Raw genomic sequence first — 13,302 nt, 5'->3', positions numbered from 1 at the left:
CCACCCCCACCTCCCTCCACGCCCTTCACACCCGCCCCCGCTGGGAAAAAGTGAGCCAAGCACCCGGTGGCCCGAGGCTCCCAGCGGTGCGCGGGTACCCCACCCGGGCAGTGGTGTGCGGTGTGGGGGCGGTGGGGACTCTGCTCACTAGGATCTCCTCTTCCCCATCCTGCCCGCCGCCTCGGGCTCCCCACTGAGCACCGCCCGGGCCCGGCCCTGCCGGAAATCACCGCAGGGTACGCGGGGGAGCCGGGCGACAGGGCTATCTCTCCATCGACCCAAACAAAGTAGGAACGGGGCTTATTAAAAGATGGAGAAAAGAAGTCCTGCTCCCTTCCCTGGCTGTCCCCTCACCCTCCCTACTTGTCCAATTCCCGCGTCTAGTCCCTCCCCCTCGCACCCCCCAAATAAAACACATTAAGGAAAACTCAAGACGGAAAGTTTGAGCGAGGCAGCGCACGGAGTGCGCAGGGCACCGCTGCCGGGAGGCACCGTCGCGGAGATCTGAGACGCGCCAGCCCAGGTCCCAGCCCCTGCCCCTATCGGGGGGGAGCCGCCCGAATCCCTAGGAAACGGACCCGGAAAGTTAGTCAGGTTCCCGAGCAACCCGCCGCTCTCGCACCCACCCCTCAGTGTACGCGCACACACCCACACCCCTTTCTGGTCTCCATACTTGCCGTGGAAATTCCTTGGGAGAACGGTCGCACTTTTCAGGACTCGGAGGGAAGGAGGCCGGGAGTGTGGTGCATGAAAAGTCCCGGGTGCGCAGAGCCGGCGGAGGCAGCGGCGGCGGCGGCGGCGGCAGCGGCAGCAGCAGCAGTAGGCGGCTGGCCCCGGGTTTGTGTTCGCGAGCTGCCTGGGATTGCATGTACAGATCAAGAGACTCGGTTGGTGTGAGAGAAGGAGCAGTGCTGCCTCTCAGCGCTGGCTCTAATCAGTGAATGAGCCTCCACTCTCCCAGGGACTCGGAGACACACACACACACACACGCACGCACACACACGCACACATTCTCTCACACTCACACACATACAGGCACTCTGAGCACTGAATACATTAGGGCACTAAGGGACTCTGGGAAATGGAGTCCAGACCCAGGGCACTCCTGGAGAACAGACCTGCTGGCCCTCACGAAAGAGCTCGAAGGTCTTGGGGTCGCCGGACATTGTGGTAATTGAACAGAGCTCTTGCTTTTGTTCACATTTCCCCCTCATCACACCCCCCCCATCCCCTGCCCCGGGACATCTCAATGGTTTGGTGCTCTTCTTCCTTTCTTGAACCAAAAGTGACCAAGAGTAAATGGGTAAATATTTAAGGCTGACACCCACAGCAGCTAAATGACCCCCCAAATCCTGGCTCCCTCATAAACTCTGCCTTTTTTCCAGAAAAATCTTACCTACTGCTTTGCTCCTGGAATGCTCCTCAGGGTCTTTGCCTATAACGGTAAGATAATGGATGAATATAAATAAAACTACAACTTTTAGAGATGGTGGAGAGGGCCTAGTTCAGCACCCAGAATCAAGAATTAAAATTTTTATTGGTATTTGTATTACAGTTCTTTTTTTTTCAAATCATTTTATATCATTTTTTTAATTCACCAAGGACAGAAAGATAAATAGGGGGAAATGGATGGAGAACTAACATTCCCTGAGTGCCTTCTAAGAGCTGGGTTACAGGACTAAATGCCTTTACATAACCTCATTTAATCCTTAGATTAATTCTGGAGATAATGTTATCATTGTTTTATATATAAAATAGGAAACTGAGGTTGAAAGGGTTTTTGCAATTTGCCCATGGAACATGGTTAACAAGTCTAGGATAGCAGGTACTCCTAGCTCTGAAAGCAAAGCCCAACCAAAATCTAATCCTGGTTTAAGAAATCATTCCTTTGTTTGTGGCTCAGTTTCTGAAACCTCAGATTTCCCATCTGAAGAAAAGGGGGGGGGAGTAGGGTACATACTGATAATCCACTCAGCAAAGAACCACATGGGATTACAAACTGTCTCTCTAAAAACACAGAGCCCTCAGAGTCTCCTTCTTGCTGTTACTGCATGGTCCTTTTTTCTTATGCTTAACATTAAGGTAGCATCTACCCGTCATGTATGTTTAGGTGTACACGTGTGGCTTGTATTGCAAAATTTTAATTAGCAACTCTTTGAGTAAATGGTTGATTGATCAATCTAGAGTTCTATGGTTATGACTATTTCTGTATCTGTAATTCGTGGGATTAGGGTTGTTTGTTAGGAGGCTCTAAGTCTTTTTTTTTTTTTTTTAAGATTTAATTTATTTATTTGACAGAGATAGAGACAGCCAGCGAGAGGGGGAATACAAGCAGGGGGAGTGGGAGAGGAAGAAGCAGGCTCCCAGCGGAGGAGCCTGATGTGGGTATGGGATCACGCCCTGAGCCTAAGGCAGATGCTTAACGACTGCACCACCCAGGCGCCCCGGGAGGCTCTAAGTCTTAACCCACATTTAGTCATTCATTCACAGCAGCATTTATGGTATTAGGTGTTATTCTTCCTATTAGATTATTCTTTCCTGCTGAATTGTAAGCTTCCTGAGGGCAAGAACCATTTTTGTTTTGTTCAACATTATATCCTCAGTATCTAACAGGGGCAATCTTTTAGTTGAATGCATACATGAGGATATAAAAATAAGATGAACAAACAAAATTTCTGCCCCCAAAGAGCTCACCATCTGGTAGAGGAGACTAGAGGTGGAAGGCAATTTGATGGCTGCTATAATTGGGATGACCATGTAATTTATTGGTGTGAGACAAGTCTGATAGGGAAAAGGAGCACTATTAATAATTATGCTGCGATGGTCAGTGTGAACAGGGACCATCCTCAGCTGGGCAGGTTGAATGGTCACCCCAGGTATATGGGGTGTTTCATCCATTCATTTAACAAGCATCTGTTGAGAATTGTTTTGTGTGATATGTTGAAGGAACTATAAGCCACTTGATTTCCCTAGAAATTGAAGTATGAGGCATCGAGCAGCAAGAGATAATCAGGACAAGTAGAACAAATCACAAAAGACTATGTATACTAAGTTAAGGAGACTGGACTTTATCCTATAGCTGATGAGAAACCCCTAGAGGGTTTTTCAGGGGTGTGACATGGTAAGATTTCTGCTTAAAAAGCGTACTAGTTACTGGGTGAGCATGGTGGAGGTTAGACAGGAGGGTTAGGGGTTATTACAGGGGTGCCTGGGTGGCGCAGTCGTTAAGCGTCTGCCTTCGGCTCAGGGCATGATCCTGGTGCTCTGGGATCAAGCCCCATATCAGGCTCCTCCACTAGGAGCCTGCTTCTTCCTCTCCCACTCCCCCTGCTTGTGTTCCCTCTTTCGCTGGCTGTCTCTCTCTGTCAAATAAATAAATGAAAAAATCTTAAAAAAAAAAAAAAAGAAGTTTATTACAGGTAAGTCAGTTGGGATCTATAGGGCCTGAACCAAGGTACTGAGGCAGTGAAAGGAGAAGAGGGGACACATTACAGTGAGATCTAAAAGGTGGGATCAACAGGATTTAGGGGTGCCTGGCTGGTTCAGTCGGTAAAACATGTGACTCTTGATCTCAGGGTTTAAGTTTGAGCCCCACATTGGGTGGAGAGATTACTTAAAAAAAAATAAAATTAAAATAAAAGAAGACAGGGGTGCCTGGCTGGCTCAGTCAGGTAAGCCTCCAACTCTTGATTTCAGCTCAGATCTTGATCTCAGGGTCATGAGTTCAAACTCCCCCCCCCCCTTGGGCTCCACACTGGGCGTGGTGCCTACTTAAAAAAAAAAAAAGACAAAGGGATTTAGCCACTTTCTGTGGTAAATGAAGCAGAAGGAAGACCCTATATAAATCTGAAATAGGATTTTATTATTTATAGGACAAGATGCTTGGGAGGGGACAGTGCTTTAATGTTCATTAGTAGTAAAAGGCTTCCTCAGATCAGCTTCTAGAGTTCTCATAAATCCAGTGGACATTCTCATAGGTAGATGATACAGATAAGAAGCCCTATGTCAGTCATCACGCCAAACATTTTTAACTGCTACCATGTTCAGTGCTCTGCACTATGATGCAAGTACTTAAGAATTAGATGAAATAATGAAAATATTAAATCCACAAAATCATAGCAAAATTATATAATGTAAAATTGAATATGTAATACCTCATGAATTCGCGGGTCATTGTCCAGCAACCTCAGCTATCCAAAACACAATGGGCCAGGAAATAAGCAAAAAGGGTCCCAGAATAGCCAAAATAAACATTACAAAGTCCTTGCACTAAAGTTAACACATTTTACTCCTAGGAGAATTCCTCAAGCCTTCACTCAGAGCTGATACACTCTTTCTTAGGTACAATTCTAATAAGCTTGATTATTTGGCTTTCCCATTCACAGCTGATTAAGATTGTCAAATTAAAAGGGGGCAGCCATTAAAAAGAAGGAGATAGACTTGGATGTACTGACACGCAAGATACCTAATGTGTATTGTCAAGTGGGAAGAAAAGCAAGTCGTATAACAGTGTACGTAATATGATTGGATATTTGTATGTACCCAAGTATGCACACGTATTGACAGAAATGACCTGTAGGGATATACATTAAACTGCCAACAATAGTTATGCCAGGGAGTGGGAGTGGGGATGTGGGTGAGTGGGTGGGGGGAAGCAGGAATGAACAGGGACTTCTTGCTTCAAATACTTCTGTTTGTTTGTGTTTCAGGGAACATATATTAGTTTTGTAATTTTAATATCCATTAAAAAGCATATAAAAGGAGCAAAGGGCAATGTGGTTACAGCAAGCACACTTGCAGCCAGAAGTGGTGACCAATATACAAGAAGTGAGCACAAGAACTCAAAAACCAGAAGAGGATGGAGTTCCTCCGTCTAGAGGCAGAAAGCCCTATCCCATCAGTGGCCCCAGAGGATGTCACAAATTCCAAACCAGCAGAACCCTAATGCTTTCAGGGTAAGTCATCAAGGAACACATTTTGTTCTGTATATTTTACTTATGAGAGTAAGCAAGTATGTAAAAACTTAGAAAAATAAATTCCCATCCGAGACAGATTTTGATACTTTAGGAAGTAAATTTCAGTTGTCTGGAAAATATACATTCACGGAACACATCATTCCCTGAAAATGAGAAGTAAAGGAGATATTACTTTAGGTAAGAGCAGAGGTGATGAAGAGTAAGGAATGGTCCATATAAATAACATTCAACAGACACTTACTGTGCCAGACACTAAGGACACAAAGACAAATTTTAAAACAGTCCATCCCTGCCCTAGAGAAGCTTACAGTTTCAGCAGCAGAGACAAGTGAGGAGGCAGCTAGTGAGCGGGGCTGTACAATGTGAGCAGTGCTCTAATGGAGATTCTGAGTCAAGGATGGCGGGAGGCGCTCACTCTGGAGCTTCTAGGAAAGGAGGCAGGGACTCAAGGGGGTGTTCAAAAAAATAACCATTTTAAGGACACCTGGGTGGCTCTGTTGGTTAAGTGTCTGACTTTGGCTCAGGTCATGATCTCAGAGTCCTGGGATCAAGCTCATGTCTGGCTCCCTGCTCAGTGGGGAGTCTGCTTGTCTCTCTTCCTCTGCCCCTCCCCCTGCTTTTTTGCTCTCGCGCGCGCTCTCTCTCTCTCTCTCAAATAAATACATAAAATCTAAAACATTATATGGGATGACATTTAAATTATATTAAGAATGACTATATGAGGGGGGTCCTCGGTGGCTCAGTCAGTTAGGTATTGGACTTATGATTTCAGGGTCATGAGACCAAGCCCTGCGATGGGCTCAGTGCTCAGTGTGGAGCCTGCTTGAGATTCTCTCTCTCCCTCTTCCTCTGCCTCTCCCCCACTCTCTCTCTTTCTCTCTCTCTCTCTCAAAAAAAAAAAAAAAAAAAGGACTACTGTGGGATGACACTTAAGTTGGGCTTTGAAAGGTAAGTTTACCTAGGGAGGAGAAAAGTGAGTTTACCTAGGGAGAAAAGTGGGATGGGCACTCTAGGATGAGGGAACAGCATATGCTAAGGCAGAGAGACATGAAAGTTCTTGGTGCATTCAGATAGTGCATTTCAAACTTTTCTACAAGAAAGGGGTGATGGTGGATAGTGGTGTCTAAGGGCAAGCCTGAAGTTTATGTATCAGGTTTTATCTTGAAAAAAATTAATGGAAAATTTGCCTTCAACTCCACAAATATATTATGTTCAAATATAAAACAATGTTCTCAATGATTTATCAGCTGATAAAACTGATGCTCCGGGAAGATGCACCACGTTTGTCCAGTACTTTCTCATATCACATGTGTAACACTAAATAATCCAGGGGTTCTTATTTCTACTTTGAAAAACAAAGGCATAGAAGATACAGGGGCACACTAGAAAAGTAGATCAATAGATTGTGAAGGGTTTTGTTTGTCTGTTAAGGATCTGGGTGATGCAATATCTAGCCAACTCCTATTCATACTTCAAGCCTCCACTTAGGCCTGGTCTCTTCTGGGAAGCTGCAGTATCACCGTCCTCTCTTTTCCTCATTCTGTGTTATTGTATCATCCTATGTGTTTATCTGTCCACTTACCACATTGTGCTGGAATCATCGACTAAATTTTCAGGCACCTCCACTAGACTTTGATCTGCTTAAAAGCAGTTGTTTTGCATAGGACTTAGCACAATAGATACTAGTATCTGTTAGATTGAATTGATTTAAAGCTAAGGACAAGATTCAGGAAGCACTACCTGGCTTTCTGAGACAGGACAAGGTGCTCCTCTATACACTCCCACAGAATCGTGTGCTTACCCTGTCAAAGCTAGTATTAAACAATACTGAAACTGGCCGCTTACTTGTCTGTCTCCGGTCCTAGACTATAAGCTTCTTTTTTTTTTTTTTTTTTTAAAGATTTTATTTATTTATTCGGCAGAGATAGAGACAGCCAGCGAGAGAGGGAACACAAGCAGGGGGAGTGGGAGAGGAAGAAGCAGGCTCATAGTGGAGAAGCCTGATGTGGGGCTCGATCCCATAACGCCAGGATCACGCCCTGAGCCGAAGGCAGAAGCCTAACCGTTGTGCCACCCAGGCGCCCCCTAGACTATAAGCTTCTTAAACGGAAGGAGTGTTTGCTCACCACTGCATCCCAAACACTTAACAACACAGCAGGCGGTCGATGATTATATAGAATGAATGAATGAATGAATGGCCATTAAAAATTCTCATGACAGAAATGACATGATCAGATCAAGGTTCAGAAAAATAGATTTGGAGGCAATTTTAAATGTAGGCTGGAAAGGGATAAGACTGGAGACAAAGAAATTAAGAAAAAAAATGGAAAAAGAAACATGGGACATACTGGTAAAAGACTGTCCTTTCTTAATAAATGTCTTTCTAATTGGTTAATTTGATTAGATGTTTATATGTATTTTACAAGGCTGACCTCTTTGGTCTCTTAGGATTCCCTAAGGGAGGATATTCAGCTGCCTCGTTGAGGAAGCCTTCCCTAGCCCCAACCCCCACCAAGTTGGTGCCTTCATGCACATCTGGAGGTCATTGAGGGCAGTGACTACGTCTTATTCATCTTAGTATCTCCAATGCCTAGGACATGACTGCTCAATAAATGTTTGCTGAATGAATGAACACATAAATTGATCTATTAGTATACTGTACTCAAGCTCCGACCAAGACACAGAGGACCTAATGATCCCTAGTGTGCAGGTTTCTGGATACAGGAAACAGAACAAATAAAACAAGACTAGATACGGAGGTACACCTATTCCACAGGTAACACAGGGTAAATTTCTGTCTCTGACCCCTCCATCCTCATTCTGAAGAATAACTCTCATTGAGTGAAAATCAATAAAAGTCATTTTAAGGGAAGTAGGTTTAGAAAAAGGCTCTGAAGGAGGAGAAAGAAGGAGGGGAACTTCAAGTTCAACCAATTTGGGCTTTTTTTTTTTTTTTATAAGAACTTGTAAGCTGCAAAAAACCTTTACAAAATAAAAAGTCTGCTTTTCTACAGTCCCTTTCAAAGGAACGCACCCTCCCAATATACAACATACAAACCAATAGTCTTTTTGAGATTCCCAGTTTTGTGACCAAAAAAGAAAAAGAAAATCCACAGCAGAAATAATAATAAATCCTCCATTTTTGAGATTGACATCAACAAGAAACTTTCTGAAGTAGCTGCGGACAGTTCTGAGACATTCGACCAATATCTATGGTGGGACTGACCCAGTAATCTCTGGCAACAAATACTGACTGCAAATTATGGACAAGGCATTAGGAAGAAGTTTTAAAAGATATTTAAAAAGGAAAGCAAGAAAGCCAGAGAGAAAGAAAAGAAAAGAGTAGAAGGACATAAGATGTATTTCCTATCCCCCAAGAAGCTTGTGGAATTGTGGTGTTAAGTCATAATCATAAGAAAATCCTATGAAAAGTTCAAGAGAAAAGTTAATATTCTCAATTACAGAAAATGCAGGAAAAAAAAAAATCATCAGACAAGTACCACAAACTGTTATAGAATTTCCAAGGACAGAGAGACCATCTGGGTTTGAGGTGTCCTGAAGTGTTTAGGGAGAAAGTAGGATTTAGATAGCACATTAATGGAGATAGGATTTGGATCTTGAAGAGTGGCAAACATCACAAGAAGAAAGCAAGCCCACGGCACGTCAGGGAACATTTTACTCATGACCGCACCATGAAGAGTGTCTACAATGGTAAGAGTTAAAATCTGAGATGGATCCATAGCACCGCAGTTAAGAACAACTGAAGGCAGATCTGGGTTTGAATCCTGTTTCTACCACTGAACGGTTGAGTGGCCTTTATCCTCTCCGAAGCTCAGTTTCCACCATCTTAAAATGGAGACGGTGTTAATTACACTACCTCCTAAAGTCGACATGAAGGTGAAATGAAAGTTACTCTCCACAGATCTTGGCAAAGAAGTGCTCAGTAGGTGATAGTTCCATGCTCTCCCCCCAGAGTCGGAGTTTGTGCTCTCAAACTTCTAGAGATCGAAAAAGAATTTTTAAAATTAAAAATATAGAACAAAACAGACCTGTACAGAACAGATAGTCAGCCTTTTTGCCTTCACGTCATCCAATAGAGTAGTGTTTTCCTTTCTGTGTTCCATTTGGAGCATGACTTTAGCGTACTTATTGTTTGATTTTGAAACATTGTTTCCGAAAAGCATTCTTCCTAAAGGCACTCTTCCTAAAAATACTCTGAATCCTGCTCACTCTGAATCCTGCTCACCTCCGTTATCATCTCCATGCTTTTCTAGACAACAGAATGCTTCTGGAGGAAAATAAGAAACCCTGTGGATTTCAGATTTATGTTACTTGCATTTATTCATCCACTGACCTAAAAATATTTATTGAGTACCTATTTTTGAAAGATGAAAATCCATCAAGGGGAAGCCACTTCACTTCCCACCTCCTACTTGCACCTGTAATTCCCTTTCCTTGTCCTCTCCTGTTGCAGAGAGGGAAGAGCCCCTCCTGCTTTTAAAAGCTAGACCCTCCACCTGTGCTGTGGAACCCTGAATTTCATTGGAGGCCTTTGCGCTAATATTGTCTCTTTCCTGTTTCTAACCTCTTCCTCTTTAATGGTTCCTTTCTAGTCAATATTTAAACATACTCAAGTATCCCTCATTAAAAGAAACAAAAAGATAAATCCCTCTTAGTCTTTCATCCACATCCTTCTCCAGCTCTTATGCTCTCCCTCCCCTCCTTCCCAAACGTGTGTAAAGTGTTGCCCACAGACTCTGCCTTGATTTTATTAGCCACCCCTTACTCCCTAACCCCATCAATCTGGAATTTGTGCCTGCCATTCCTCAAAAACTGCCTCAGTAAGATCATCAATTTTTATTTCTCCCTTTACTTGACCATTCCCTGTTTGAAATGCTTTCTTCCTTTAACTTCTGTGACATCACACATTTCTGATTTTCTTCTCTCTTCTCTAGATGTTCCTTTTTGACCATCTTTGACAGATCTTCCTTTGTGCAACCAATAAATATTTTTCACATTCTGTTCTCATGCACGCATCTCTTCCTACTTCGGCTTTTTCCTAAGGTAAATGCATTCACTCCCATGGCCTTGTTACCATTGGCATATCTACAATTCTCAAATCTATACCTTCAGACCCACATATCCACTGCTTCCATAAGCCCTCTACCTGAATTTTCCACTGGCACCTCAAAATCAGCGTATCCAAACCTAGACTTAGCATCTTCATTCTCAAACCTGGTCCTCCTCTTGTGTTTCTCAACTCAGTACGTGCTAGTACCACCTGCTTTGAGAGTCATCTTCGGCCATTCCATCTTCACCATTCATTACAAATCAATTACTAATTTTGTCATTATACTTTCTAGATATTCTGAAAAACATCTTTTTCTCCATTTTTACCACCATCATCTCTTATCTAAGCTACTGCAGCAGCCTTCTTTTAAAAAGGGCAAATCTGTTTATATCATTGTCAATGCTTATATTATGGCTGTCCATTGACCTTGGCATAAATTTCAAAATCTTTAATATGGTGTTCAAGGTCTTATATGTTCTGATCCCTGTCTGCGCTTCCAGCTTCATTCTATGTCCCTTTCCCCACTTCTCTCCTCTGCAGATATGCTCGTCTCCCATCAGTGCTTCAATGTATCATCCTCTCTCCTCTTTCACACCTATCTCTCCTCCCCTCTCCTAGCAATCTCTACCCATCACCTAACTACTCCTATTCATCTTTTCAGGTTTCAGCTTAACTGAAAGCAGAGTTGGTTAGTTCTCCTTCTATACATTCACATTATGCCCCACTCTTTTTTTTTTTTTTAAACTTTAAGCTTTAACTTTTTTTTAAAGATTTTATTTATTTATTTGAGAGAGAGAGAGACCACGAGCAGGTGGGAGAGAGGCAGAGGGAGAGGGAGAAGCAGACTCCCCGCTGAGCAGGGAGCCTGATGTGGGGCTCGATCCCGGGATCCTGAGATCATGACCTGAGCAGAAGGCAGATGCTTAAGCCACTGAGCCACCCAGGCGCCCACACATTATGCCCCATTCTTATCCTTTCTAACACTCCTCACTTTTATATTGTCTACCTTCACTAATAGTCTATAAGCTCCAGGGGCCATACCCTCGTGCTTATTAATGTATTCTTAGTACATAGCATAGTGCCTAGCAAATAAAATATATATTAATATATTGTCTAGCACCATAGTGTCTAGGTAATAAAATACATATTAATTCTTTCATGTAGTAAGTGATAGGTCAGCTTCCCCTTATTTCTGCAAAGTCTTCCTTGACTCCTTCAAGCAGCATTGATAACTTCCATGTTAACATCACTACTATACCAAAGATACTATCTATCTCTTATTTCTCTTTGTAACCCTAGCACTTTACTTGGTGTCTGGAACAAAGTGAATGCTCAATATATGCTTATAGAATTGAACTAACAGACTTTACCAACTGGCTGGATATGAGATCTGAAGGAATACAGAAAGTCAAAGATAAACTCTGAAGTGTGGGCTAGCCTTCAACAGAAATGGAAAACTTGGTAAAGGAGGGTGGTTTAGAAAGTAAATATGCACTTCTGAGCATAGGTATTGATAGTGGTAGTGACAGAGGGGAGAATTTATACAGAAGGTCAGTAAAGCAATGGAGTCTTAAAATGGCAACATGAAGATAATTCCCAGGGTAGAAAGCAGTCTGCTGTAGCCAGGAGAGGGCTAATGGATGGGATACATTCTAATTTGCCTAAGACAATCCCAGTTTACACCTGTTATCCTAGCATAATAACTGATGGTGCTGCCCCCTTGTATGCTTAAAAGTGTCCAAATAAATTAGGGGTGCCCAGCTGGCTCAGTTGGTAGACCATGCAGCTCTTGATCTCAGGGTCTTGAGTTCAAGCCCCATGTTGGGCATAGCGCTCACTTAACAAAAAGACTCCAAATAAATTATATGACCAGCCAACCAGAAGACCACATGAATTTGGAAAAGTTAAGTGAGTTAAGGGCAAGAACATTTAGGACAAGAGCATAGCAAGAAATTAGAGTGATTTAAAGATGCAGATAGTGAAGGAATGTACTGAACTGAATGACATTTTATAAAGAGCTACGAAATGAACCAGCTAGCCACTTCTGGATGAGCAGTGTCACAAAAACCCTGATAGGTAGGCATTTTCATCCACATTTTATCTAATCAAAAATTAGATTAAATAGCCTGCTCAGAAAGTTAGCTAAAACATAGCTTAAAAAGTAAAACACAGCAGCTTTTTCTTGCTCCCAGCCATCTTGGCGGCTGCCCTGGGTTGGGGCCTGCCCACACCTAAGGCAGGAAGACAGCGGCTGCAAAGAAGATGAAAAAGCCACTGGTGTCTGTCTACTCTGGGCTCCAACTCATCATGAAAAGTGGAAAGTATATGCTAGGGTACAAGCAGACTCTGAAAATGATCAGACGTGGCAAAGCAAAACTGACCATCCCTTTCCAACAACTGTCCAGCCTTGAGGAAATCTGAAATAGAGTATTGTGCCATGTTGGCCAAAACTTGTGTCCAACAGTACAGTGGCAATGCTATTGAATTGGGTTTAGAATGTGGAAAATACTGCAGAGTATGCACACTGGCTATCATTGATCCAGGTGATCCTGATATCATTAGGAGCATGCCAGAACAGACTGGTAAAAAGCAAAACACGCAAAATTCTTCTTTAATAAAACTGGCCAGAGCTTGTTAAAACAAACAAACAAACAAAAAGTACAACATAGCTAGAAAGGAAAACTAAATATAAAAAAGTAATTGAAAAAAGAAGTCAAAGGAGAAAATACCTGGGAGTCACGAGAGGTCCCTTCTCTGATAACTTGTAAGCATCTGGAGTGGGAAGGGAGAAATAAGGCATCCATACGATGACTTCCCCATAAAGGAGAGCAACCACTACTACCAAGATCCTTGACTATAACTTGCAAAATTAGTGCTCACTAATGTTCCGGAGTAATGAGCTTTGTTGAAAGCCACCCTTCTTTTCCCAAGAGAGAAGTAATTCCAGGAAGCAACTTTAGTGAAATGGAAAATAGACACTTCTACCCTGGGACACACCTGACTTCAAAACCAGCTGGTAGGTAGAGAAAAATAAAAAATTCAAGGGCAAAAGGAAGTTAATCTTGGCTAAAATGGATGTCAGAGAAGATATCATTGCAATGAAAGCTAACGCAAGAAAGGGATAACCTAAGGAGAGCCTGGAAATAAATGCGTGGGAGCAAAACTTACTCCGGAAGTCAAATCGAAGCAAAGCAGTGGAGTGATCCCACAGCCACATGGGCAGAGGAGCTAAGACAAAAGGATATAAACATTTCA

General features: G+C 42.8%; 1 pseudogene; it reads left to right on the top strand.

Moving 5' to 3' along the window:
- Positions 1-12,303: 12,303 nt before the first annotated feature.
- LOC123793619 (large ribosomal subunit protein eL30 pseudogene) lies at positions 12,304-12,685 on the top strand (annotated as a pseudogene).
- Positions 12,686-13,302: the final 617 nt, after the last annotated feature.

This window comes from Ursus americanus, chromosome 12, assembly GCF_024610735.1.
Source record: "Ursus americanus isolate L20-20 chromosome 12, mUrsAme1.1.p, whole genome shotgun sequence".
Lineage (NCBI taxonomy): Eukaryota > Metazoa > Chordata > Mammalia > Carnivora > Ursidae > Ursus > Ursus americanus.
The sequence above is the reverse complement of the archived record's forward strand: the minus strand, read 5'-3'. Positions and strand labels throughout refer to the sequence as shown.